The sequence below is a fragment of the Pan troglodytes genome, chromosome 10 (genome assembly GCF_028858775.2).
Source record: "Pan troglodytes isolate AG18354 chromosome 10, NHGRI_mPanTro3-v2.0_pri, whole genome shotgun sequence".
Taxonomy (NCBI): Eukaryota; Metazoa; Chordata; class Mammalia; order Primates; family Hominidae; genus Pan; species Pan troglodytes.
In genome coordinates this window covers 89362373-89375654 of record NC_072408.2, presented here as the reverse complement: position 1 = coordinate 89375654, position 13282 = coordinate 89362373, and positions in this window count along the sequence as shown.

Sequence of the window (13282 nt, the reverse complement as noted above, 5' to 3'; positions counted from 1 at the left end):
GTTCAAACTAAATTTTTTTTACATGAAGTAAGAGAAAACAAATTTGGAATAGTTCAGTGTGGTGTTTCATTTTGTATTGTTGTTTAATGTGTGGTTCTCTAAATACTTGCTATAAAACTGGTAGTTAGATCACTAGGTTTAATTAAATTCACATTTTAAAAACTTTTTTTGCAATAATATTTCATGTAGGTACTATGTAATTCCTATTGCATCACATCAGAAGAGGCATCAGGTCCAGTTGTTCCACTTTTACTCAGGAGAAGCTTAAGTAGTAGGTTCAAGGAGTGTCAGTCCAATCTATCTATTATAAAGTTCCCCATCAACAGTTTACTCAGTGGTTTTAGAAGCCACTGATGATCTTTGATCAGATCACTAAGGATTGCAAAATAATGACTTTCCTAATTTTACTATGTCTTTTAAATTATCTGTTCTACTACAAAGATTTTTTTTCACATTAACTATTTGTTATCCTGACATACAGTTTGCATAAAAAAGAAAAAATTAAAAGCTTGATTATTTCCTTTACCAATTTTCAGGATCCTTTACCAATTTTCAGGATAAAATTGATATCACAATTTTAGAAGACATGAGTGTATCACACCGGGCAAGAATGAAAACAAGTATACGCATTTGGGTCAAGGCAAGAATAATTTTCATTCATTCATTTATTCAAGAAATATTTGTGATACACTTATATTAGATGTATGTGATTCTCAAGTAAGAGATATATTCTAATTTCCAAATAGATTATTTCAACTGGCAAAACATATTTACGAAAATGGGGATAACTTCTCATTCATGATGTACCTTTCTTTCACTTTAATTTTTGTAAAACTCTTCCCAGAACCTCTGTTCTGCTCTTATTTCCAGGAGATACAAAACCTGAAGGCTGGCCTTCAAAGCTGGCAGCAGAGTTACAATCTCCTTTTCTTTAGCTAAGTGGTTTTTAAAAACTTCTTTGTCTGCCATGGTTGAGAAATGGCTGTTCATAACGAAGGCTGGAAACAATGCCAAAGGGAAAGTAATATTTTTCTTTTGATCTTTTTTCTCAATTTACTAAGCCATTGCAATCATTTTCTCATTTGTTTCTTGCGACTCAGGAGGTAAACAGAGCGCGTGTTTTTTCTTCATTGTGCATAAGAGGAAATTGAAACCCAAAGAGATTAACTTTCAGGCTCAGGGTTACTAAATACAAAATCAGGGTAGGAATCCTAGTCACATTTCCTGGCCATTTTTTTTCCAGTGACATTTTAATATAGCTACAAAACCTAGGTAAGAGATAGAAAAATAGTAGTGTATAGTGATCTCACTGTGCCTTCTGTTCTTAGATCTACTTATGGATTCAGCTTGATCTCTATTAAGAGATCAATTTCAGAATTTCTGGAATCTAAGAGCGAAAGAACCAGGCTCAGGAGCAGGAGTGAGGTGGTGGCTCCAGGGGTCCAAGTAGCTCAGTCCTCTTGCAGATATTGTTCTGACAGCTTTCTACCCCAATCTACTAGTCCTCACTCTTGGGTTCTACTTTCTCTGCTGCTAGCTGATTAGACCCACCTATTGGGTCTCTGACATATATTGTGAGATCTCTTTATTCCCTTTCATTTGTATGCTCAACAATTGCTATCTCACCTCTGCCAAACAGAGTAGCTACTTTGTGAAAATGTATTAAATCAGACCATGAATGCCTAGATATGTGTCTCTAATCTGGAATTCTGCTTTAGTCTAAAAGGTCAGTTCTGTCATTTCCTTTTCTCTTTAACTGTTTTTTTAAAATTTTTTATCTCATGCCCTGATGTATTTGTATTCTTAAGAGCATAGTGGCAATTAGGGATTTTTTGGTTGTAAGCAAAAGAAATGATCGTTGCTAAGCAAAAAAAATTTAACAAAATAAATAAATGTGAATAATGTGAGGATAATTTCAGAATGAAAGGAGAAATGAAAGAACCAGGCTTACCAGGAGCAAGCATGAGACAGCTCCAGGGATCCAAGAAGCTGAATTTAACTGATAGGCTTGTCAGCATGTTGCTGCTGTAATGATTCAGCTTCCTCAGTTTTCCTGTGCTAGAGTCAATGTGTTCAGGATCCAAAGTCTCAGAGAGTGAGTCTGATTTTTCTAGCATTTGGTCGCATAAAACTGTAGTCAAGCCCTAGCTGGGTAAGACCTTGACCAACAGTCCCACAAGACTGTGAGGAGTTGGCAAGAATAAATTTTCCCAAAAGTGTTTAGAGTGCTATGTCAAAAATAAAAAGAAATAAGTTATAATTATCCAATTTGAAGAGTATATTGGCAAGAGCAATGAATGGAAGTTAGGAAACCTGGATTCAAATTTCAGTGCTTCTGTTATTTAGCTGTGTGATCTCAGCATGCTATTTCATATTTCTATAGTTCAACTTCCTCATCCACAGAATAAAAAGCATGGAGTAGAAGATAGCTAATGCTTGTCTTGTTTTTGTTTGCTCTGAAATGGTATTTTTCTAACTTCAGAAGGTTCTCCCCAGGTAAGTAAGTCCATGCCAATAAGTGAATACCTTCATTGTTTATAGACCTTAATCATTTCTCCTGCTTCTATTTGGAAGTCTCTTTCATGGATTAACAAGTCTTGTATCATACACACTTACAATGTTCTTCATTCTCATTCCTGCCCACCATTGTGTGCTGACCCCAGTACATCTCCTAGTCCTGGCTTTCCTTTGCTCAGTTCATTTCCTCCTGAAATATGATATTTGGTCTCTTTAATACTGCTCAGGAGGTGTGTTCTTAATTTCTTTTTCAGAACAAACAATACAGAAGCTATTTACTTCTTTCACTTTTTCCCTCTATGGAACTTAGTCAAATTGACAGCAGCATTTCAACCCTATTTTTCCCACCTACATTAATTAAGTCCTTAAAAATTTAAAAACAGTTTTATTTTCTTAATTCCATGCAAAACAAGCATTAAATTGTTCCTAAATAAAATGTCCAGACACCCCCTTTTCCATTTTCTTCACATTTCATTCATATTGATACCAACAGCCATTTATCCTTTAATTCATGTGACACTTACATGGGATGATTCTATGTATTGTCGCTGAGAAAAATAAATTCTTATTCCTGCATCCCCGTATAATATTCATTTTGTATTAGCCACTGATATGGCTTGGCTCTGTGTCCCCACCCAAATCTCATGTCAAATTGTAATCCCCACATGTCAGGGGAGGGGCCTGGTGGGAGGTGATTGAATCATGGGGGCTGATTTCCCCCTTGCTGTTCTTATGATAGTGAGTGAGTTCTCATGTGATCTGAGGGTTTAAAAGTGTGTCGTTTTCTTCTCTCTCTCTCTCTCTCTCTCTCGCGCTCCACGATGTAAGACAATGTCTACTTCCCGGTAGCCTTCCACCATGTTTGTAAGTTTCCTGAGGCCTCCTCAGCTATGCAGAATTGTGAGTCAAATGAACCTCTTTTCTTTATAAATTACCCAGTCTCAGGTAGCTCTTTATAGCAGTGTAAGAATGAAGTAATACAGTCACAGAGTTAGGCTCTGTTACAAATGTACAGATATATAAAGTCTAATCCCTACCCTGTAGGATCTTACACAAAATTTTTGAAGGGAGAGAAAACATATCAGCTTCCCCAAATACAGACTGAATATAATGAATATCACAAAAGAGTAGCAACACATTGTTATCAAGTATAAAAAAAGAGACATTTATCTCCATTCATGTAAACAGAGAAGGTTTCATGGGACAAAGCAGTATTTGAACTAGGTTGGAAGTAGGTAAAGAGAACTGGTCTACCATCACCTACTTTTGCTCCCCAACAATCTATTTACCAAATAGAAACAGTGACTAACAAATATTTGGTTCCTGACTTATTTGTGTCCAATCCTCCAATAACATCCCACTGAATTTGAAATAAAATATCTACCCTTTACTGTGGCTTACAAGGCCCTGCATGACCTGGTTTTTCCTCCCACCATTTTCACATTCAATTATTATTTTCCAGCCATGATGACCTTTTTGCTACGTCTCAAATACAGCAAAGGACATTTGCTGTTGGACACTTGTCTTTTCTGGCTGTTTGTTGTTGTTGTTCCAGAATCTTCTTTCCCAAATCTTTACATAACTAGTGCTTTCTTGTCATGTAAGTTTCACTCTAAATATTACAGCTTCAGTGAAGACTTCCATGAACCTAATCTAAATTAATGTATCTCCAAGGCTCTTTTGCACTCCTCTACTTTGCTTCTTTCAAACTACCTGAAATTTTCCTTGCTTATTTACTTGTTTTCTTTATAAATTCCTGCCTTCTCATGACTAGAAATTTATTAATAGTTTTTAATGTATGATGAGCTTTTGTGTGATGAGTAATACTAATATCTGACTTATTATTGTCCAGTTTATTAATGTTATAATTTTATTAAACAATAAGCTTTAAAAATTCCTTTAAATAATCAATTGCACAAATTAACAAGAGAAAATTTATGACCCTAGCAAAGTAAATTCCCCCAAATATTTAAATATTATTATTTAATAAAAACTTTTTTTTTTTTGAGATGGAGTTTCACTCTTGTTGCCCAGGCTAGAGTGCAATAGCGTGATCTTGGCTCACTGCAACCTCGCCTCTTGGGTTCAAACAATTCTCCTGCCTCAGCCTCCCAAGTAGCTGGGATTACAGGCACCTGCCACCACTCCCAGCTATTTTTTGTATTTTTAGTAGAGACAGGGTTTCACCATGTTGCCCAGGCTAGTCTTGAACTTCTGACCTCATGATCCACCTGCCTCAGCCTCCCAAAGTGGCACGGGTGAGCCACCATGCCCAGCCTATCAAAAACATTTTAAAAACACTTTACATTTTAGATTATTTTCAATGTTTGAAACGCCTTTTAGAAAGACAAGACACTGTTAAAAAGTTACAAAATTAATGAATATATATACTCTAAAGTCAAGAATGAAAGTGTTTTAGGTTATTCTTATCCAAATTTTTCATTATTTCTCAGTTTGTCTTCCTAAATTTTTATTAAAACGCTACCTGGGGTTTTAATAATCTTTCATCTTAAAGAAAAGGGTATCATTTCAGACTAACCAGATTTGGGGTATGATTTATTTAGAGTTCAAGTCTTTGTTGGGTCATGGCCCTAGTCGAGTCATCCAAGGTGTTTTCTAGGCTACTAATGGTTAGTAAATACCTTTTAATAGTAAAATTGTAATCATTACATCATGGGACTTTTATTGTTTTTTTTTCTTTAAAAAGGTTTTGATTTTTTGAGATTCAATAGCTTTCTAAGAAATGAAGGATTCTCTTAATTTTTACCTATCCATTGCCCTGTCGATTTGATGTGCTAGTTTGGTTTGTTAGTGCAATTAAAATCTTATGTAGTATCTTATTAGTATTTTATTATGATTAGTTGGACCATCAAGAATTGTCAACTCCTAGGAGATGAGAGATTGTGTTGTAGTCAGCTCTACTCTTTTGTACATTTGGTTAATTTTTCATTTTAAGACATGTGGTTGAACCATTCTTTAAAACTTGGTTATTGTGTGTGACCATTGAAGCTGATTAGCTGTAGATACCCTTTGAATCTGATTCATTATATGTGCTAATCAGACCTTCCTTTTCTTGCTAGTGAATCCACTTTTGCTGGGATAACATGGTTTCCTTATGTACTCTGTATTCATCAAAGAAAGTAAATACCTAAACTTTACAGATAAATATTTAATGAATACTTTTATATATTAACAATCCCTTATATATTCAAATCAATAAACTATTAAATATATTCTATTATAATCACAATTTTTGTGTATTATAATAGCTATTGGTAATCTTATATAAACTTTTCCTATTTGAGTATTATTAGAAATATATAGACTTTCTTAGATTTAGTCTGTTTAAGTAACTACTATAATAGTCATAATAATTATCATGAATCTTATTTTAATGCCCAAACTATATAAATTTGGCCAGTGAGGGCCCTGAAATTTGTCTCTCTTTATTTCAGCATTTTTTTTCTGACTATTAAAGAAACATTCTTACATTTAGTAACAACTGCTTTTAGAGTTCAATGTTCTCATCTATAAAATAAGAAGCAACAATAGATGTTTCATATCCATAGTGATTTTTTTCTACCCTAAAGTTTGGACTCATTTACCTTTCAAGGAGTCCTTAGTGTGTGTGTGTGTGTGTGTAGATTAGAGACCAAAATATGCATACAAGAGGATTATAATGAGATTTGGCTTACATATAATAGTTATAAAGTTGGAATGCATGTTATAAATTTACAGTTTTTTCCACTCAACATGTCATATGGCTGCACCAACACACACACACAACTATATATGATAAAGCATATACATAAGAAAGAACAAAATATGTAAAAGTATAAACCTGGAAAACTTGATTTTTAAACATTCAAATATGGGGGACTCTAGGAAGATGGCATCAGAGTTATTAAATTTCTCCAAATTCCATATAAACAGGGAAAGGAACTAGGATAGCCAAACCTAAAACACATAGACAACATCTACCATTAAGCTAACACTAGGTTAACCTTAAACATCAAAATATGAACAGGTAGGGGCCAACCAGTACCACCAAGAAGCACCATGTGGTGTCAGCAATAATGTGAGAGAAAGCAGAGGAAAGACATAAGGATTCTAATGTCTACAAGAGCTGAAAAGTACCTAAATCACTAGCAGGTAGTCACTAGTAAACTCATCAGGGCATTTTGAAGTTAGCAGGTGGACCTGGGAGTAACTGAGTTAGTTACTTTGTAGATTATTCGCAGTTAAGAGCTAATGGGTGATGGAAGCACAATGATGCTGGAAAAATCTGGGCTTTATAATCTCTTACTAGTAACCAGTGAAAATTTTCTTCCAGTATTAAATCATGTACTGCATAGAAAATACTGAGTAGAATCTCAATATGAACAAAGAAATGGTTTATAAAAACACTAGGGAGAAGGAGCCAAAGTTAACAAACCTCAGGAAAATGCCAGCTTTTGTTTTTGAACACATTTTGATCATGGCTCACTACAGCTTTGAACTCCTGGGCTCAAGGGATCTTCCTGCCTGTTTCTTGAACAGCTGGGACTACAGGTATGAACCACTGTGTCTGGCTTGAACACATTTTTAAAAGAACAGAAGGGGGAAATCTAGAACCAGTAAGCTAGGAAAGATATCCTGATTTACCTTTTTCTAATACAGAAAAATAAATACCATGAAAATCACAACAGACAAGAATTTTTGTCAAATCCCACCAATGTCTTTATAATAATAAAAAAATACTAGGAGCAAAATATTATCCTTTCAGACAATGAAAGCATGCCAGGACAATCTCCATAGGAAGATACATCATAACTGTAACCAAATTTCTTAAACTGAGACAAAAGGATTTAAGAAAATGTTAATAGCTATGAAACAACATCAATCATAATTTTTAAAATTCAAAAATAAGGTAATTGGAGAAGAGAGAAAAAGAGTATAGGAAGATTTGAAATTTGAGCTCATAGAATGTAGAAAATCATTACTAAAACAAAATGTTACTTCAGAGTTTAAAAATAAACCAGGAAGAACAAAACAGTGAATAAACAAATAGATAATGAATGCCTTTAGAGAAATAGAACATAAAAAGTAAAAAAAAAAATTAAAAAGAAATAAAGTGTTAAAAGTATTTGAGAGACTGTGACAATTATAGATGACAGGAAAAGAAGACTCAGCATACACATAAAAACTAAAGCACAAAAACTAAAGCAATGAAAGAGAACAAATACTAGAAAGTATAAATCAAGAGAACTTCTCTGAAAAAAAGATGGCTTAAACCATGTGTTGAAAGGGCATACTGTATTCCTGCTGATGAGACAGCTAATTCTCTTCTGAATTTATCTCTTGTAATACAGGTGCTTCCTTGACTTACAATGGGGTTATGTCCCAATAAACCCAACATAAATGGAAAATATCATAAGTCAAAAACGTATTTAATACACCCAACCTACCAAACATCATAACAGCTTAGCTTACCTTAAATGTGCTAAGAACACTTACATTAATGTACGGTTGAGCAAAATCATCTAACACAAAGCTTATTTTTATTATGAAGTATTGGATAGTTCATTTTATTTATTTATTGAATACTATACTGAAAGTGAAAAGCAGAATACGTTCTCAAAGCACAGTTTCTACTGAATGTGATTTGCTCTGGCATCACTGTAAAGCCAGTGTGTACCTTCCCAAATGCAGTCAATAGAAACTAACACTTGCTATTAACATTTTGTCTTTTAATATCTTCCCCTAAAGGCTTCGGTTCTAACAGATACGTAAACTGATCTCTGATTTTTTTTTCTGGTGATAATTTTGCTATGTTTTTCTACTGAATGAAATGTGTCCCCATCTTTACAGTCTCAGGTGAAAGTTTTCTCCCTGAACAAACCCAACCTCTAACTCCATGGCACATATTCCTTGTTATTATATCACACAGTTCTGGTACTAATACTTTATTAGTCAGGATAGAGTAAGTTACACCCTGGTTGCTAACAATCTCATAATCGCAATAAACAATCGCAAAAAACAATAATGTTTTCATGCTATTTCTCTATTGCAGGTTGGGTGGAGTCCAACAATGTCTGCATCTATTGATTTACATTTCTTTCATTATTACCAAAGTTAAACATAGTTTTCATATTTTAAAGCCATTTTTGGCTCAAATTGAGATTATCTTTCCTTTTGATGTGTAAGAGCTCTTTAAACATTAAGATATGTCTTTGTGCATCAAAACTGTTACCAGTGTATTGCCCTTTGTTACCTTATTTTTTAAAAAATTATGTTTCACATTAAAAAACTAGAAAGATCTCAAGTCAACAACCTAACAGGCTGGGTGTGGTGGCTCATGCCTGTAATCCCAGCACTTTGTGAGGCTGAGGCAGACGGATCACTTGAGGTCAGGAGTTCGAGACCAGCCTGGCCAACATGGTGAAACCTCGTCTCTACTAAAAATACAAAAACTTAGCCAAGCATGGTGGCGCACACCTGTAATCTCAGCTACTTGGAAGGCTGAGGCAGGAGAATTGCTTGAACCCGGGAAGCAGAGGTTGCAGTGAGCTGAGATCACGAGATCATACAACTACACCACTACACTCCAGCCTAGGTGACAGGGCGAGACTCTGTCGCTAAAAAAAAGAAGAAGAAGAAAAAAAAACTAACAGCACAACTAAAAGAACTAGAGAACCAAGAGCAAACAAACCCTGATGCTAACAAAAGACAAGATGGATTAAAGACTTAAATGTAAAACCCAAAACTATAAAAAACCCAGAAGAAAACCTAGGCAATACCATTCAGGACATAGGCACAGACAAAGATTCCATGACAAAAGTGCCAAAAGCAATTGCAACAAAATAAAACAATTGACAAGTAAGATCTAATTAAACTAAAGAGCTTCTGCACAGCAAAAGAAACCATCAACAGAGTAAACAGACAACCTACTGAATGCGCAAAAAGTTTTGCAATCTATCCATCTGACAAGGTCTTATATCCAGCATCTGTAAGGAACTTAAACAAATTTACAAAGAAAAAAAAACCAAAAAAACAAATAACCTCATTAAAAAGGGGGAAAAGGACACTTCTCAAAAGAAGACATACATGTGGCCAACAAACATATGAAAAAAGCTCAACATCACTGATCATTAGAGAAATGCAAATCAAAATCACAATTAGATACTTTCTCATACCAGTCAGAATAGCTATTATTAAAAAGTCAAAAAAAAGAAAACAATAGATGCTGGCGAGATTGTGGAGAAAAAGGAAAGCTTTTACACTGCTAATGGGGGTGTAAATTAGGTCAGCCCCATGTGGAAGACAGTGTGGCGATTCCTCAAAGACCCAGAGGCAGAAATATTTGACTCAACAATCCTGTTACTGGGTATATACCCAAAGGAATATAAATCATTCTATTATAAAGATACATGCATGCCTATGTTCATTGCAGCATTATTTGTAATAGCAAAGACATGAAATCTACCTAAAAGCCCACCAATAATAGACTGGGTAAAGAAAATGTGGTACATATACACTCTGGAATACTATACAGCCATAAAAAGAAAGAGATTATGTCCTTCAGAGAGACACAGATGGAGCTAGAGACCGTTAGCAAACTAATGCAGGAAAAGAAAAACAAATACTGTGTGTTCTCACTTATAAGTGGGAGCTGAATGATGAGAACGCATGGCATTGCGGGGAACAACCACACTGGGGCCTGTTGGAAGGTGAGGGGTGGGAGGAGAGAGAGCATCAGGAAGAATAGCTAATGAATGCTGGGCTTAATACCCAGGTGATGGGATGATCTGTGCAGCAAACCACCATGGTGCACATTTAGCTATGTAACAAACCTGCACGTCCTGCACATGTACTCCTGAACTTAAAATAAAAGTTGGAAAATTAAAAAAAAATTTTGTTATGGTGAACATGTAAAACTTTTAAGTTTTATGCCCTCAAATTTATCTAGCTTATCCTCTATGGCTTCTGAGTTTTACATTTTAACTAAAAAGTTTTACTCCCTTTGAAATAATAAGAATAAAAATTATCCCATGTTTTCTTCTAGTACTTTTTTTTTTACAGTGGATATTTTCTGCTCTTGTACTTTATAATCTGCAATAATCTCTTTGATCCCCACACCCTAATTATTGAAATTTTTATATTTATTGGTACTTTACAAAAAACATTTTTCCCTAATTTTGTATTTTCAGTTTCACAATTTCCCCCAATCTGGTGTGTGTGTTTGTGTGTGTGTATATATATATATATATATATACACACACACACTTATATATATGTATATATATGTGTGTGTATAGATATATATGTGTGTGTGTGTGTATATATGTGTGTGTGTGTATAGTGGCTGAGTCTATTTCCCCTTCTCTAATGCAGTAATTCCTAAAGGAAATATCATGAGCCCACCTTCTCTCATCTCAGTGGTGTATTATTGGGTGGGGTTGTTCCGAGGGAACCCCTGAAACTCTGAATGGCTTACGTTAAATATGATACCATCTCCTGGTCCTTCCAGGGAAGGACTTAAACCTCACTGAAGGTAGTTACATACAATGAGAAAATTTTTTGCCCTATTGAAAAGAGAAATTTACTCTCTCCTGCAGGAACTAAAACACTTCTTTCTTTTCTTAGTAGGTATAGTGTAAAGATGTGGAGTCTGCAACATGGCAGCTACTTTTCAACTCTAATGGATCAGCCGAAATCTTCTGAGTGCCACCAAAGAGAGCCTGACAATAAAGCAAGCATGCAGACACCTTGGAAGGTCAAGGGTAGGAATAAAGATAAATGATGCTGACTGAATTGCCAGATCTAGTCCTGCCTGAATTTAGACCTACATCTGGATTTTTCACTTACATGAAACAGTAAATTTCTCCCCTTTTGAAAAGCCAATTGGAGTTGAATTTTCTGTCACGTGCAACCAAAGAATTCCTGATGCTTTTTTTTTTTCTGTTATCCTTGCTATTTCCAACAGTTCTATATTCTAATTTCATTTTGCTCTGAGTCAGATGTAACTGAGTAGTATACGGGTTGATTCTGCCTTGTAGCTACTGTCTTTTTTTCCACACCAGAATAGACTTACAGAATTTATATAAATTGAATTAGTTTTCAACATTTAAAAATTGAAAAGAAGTTCCAAAAATATGTAGTTTTTTTTTAGCAATGGGCCTAGAGTTGCAATAATTAGCTAGAGCTAAATAGCCATGACTATATGAAGATGAGTCATAGTGGCTCCAGTTTGCCACAGTCCCTATACCTCTATGGCCTTATACTAGGCACATGTCCTTTGCTTTCCTGTCTGGTATTCCTGAGTTTCGAGTGTGTGATCTCTGATGTCCAACCTGGTAGATAATGGGGATGGAGAAGAAGAGGGTGTCTAGGCTTATTTCACTGAGGAACGACAGAATGATGATTCCTAGAGGGTATCTTTATTACTTTATACTAATCTCTATTTATCTTTATCAAAGTATTTAGTGAATTGCCATTCCAACAGGGAGTATTTAAACATTTTTGGAAAAATAAGAATTACTTTTTCAAAAACTGAACTACAAAGGCAGTTAAAATAAGGCTTAAAGTTATTTTCTTCTGCTTAATTTGGTAAATTATATTTGCAAAAGCCCAGTCTCATAATTGAATGCTACTTGAATGAATGTGCTAATGGTGACATAAACATTTTTAAATTAAAAAAGATCTAAAAATATCACTTAGATCAGTTCTTACCTTTAGCACATTCTACTTTATATAAATCCAGCTTGACTAAGTCTAAATGACACTCAGTGGCACACTTTAGTTCTTTGTAAAAGATTGCACTAACAAGCATATGTGACTGTAAGATGTTATCGGCTCCTCCGCGTAAGAGAATGAAATCAGTCCAAGGCCAGTGATGTGTCAGGAAGGATTGTTTCTCCTTTCTAAGTCAAAGGGAACATGGATATTTTCCAAAGGAGTCTGAATTTTGTCCTTGTAAGTGACCAGGCACCCTGACTTCTAGTAGAATACAACTGGTAGCTATAAGGAGTAGCATTATACAAATCAGAGTGTTCCTTTTTAAAATAAAAATCTATGAAACTCAAAAGTTTGTTGTGCTATGATATAGGCATTTGAATAGTATGTAGATCTAGTAGGTACTTTTAACATATACACCTCTAACATTAAATGTGAACATATACTTTAATAAACATTCTATAAATATTTTATAAATGTCATTCATACATTATTTTCTTAGAAGAAAGATATGTATTTATTTACTTGTGTTAATATTCAAGTTAATGACCCATAAAATCTGTTTAGTGTTCAAAATCTAATCTTTTCATTGGTGACTTTGAATATGGAGTTGGGAATGACAAAGGAGGAAAAGAGACATCAACGTTTACTGAATCATGATAGGAGCTACCAATGGTGAGTAATTGCTATGTGCCAGACATGGTTTTGAAAACTCTATATACATTTCTCACATGTATATATTTTCATATATATATGTATACATATATATATATATATATTTTTTCATGGAGTCTTCACGACACATCCTTTTTATTCTCATTTTACTTGTCCAAGGCCTCTGCAGGGTTTGAAATGTTCTCTTGTTGTAGGGGCAGGTGGTCATAGGGATCCTGGCCCAGGAAGAAATAGGGGGATATTTATGAGGAGAGTGCCAGTAGGAGATGTATTGCTGTGCTAGGATATTCTGTATGATATGTTACTTTCTCTAGCATTTTATTTTGATTATCCCTTTAGTTAGGTCTTACACAAATATTTCAGGCCAGGTGAACCT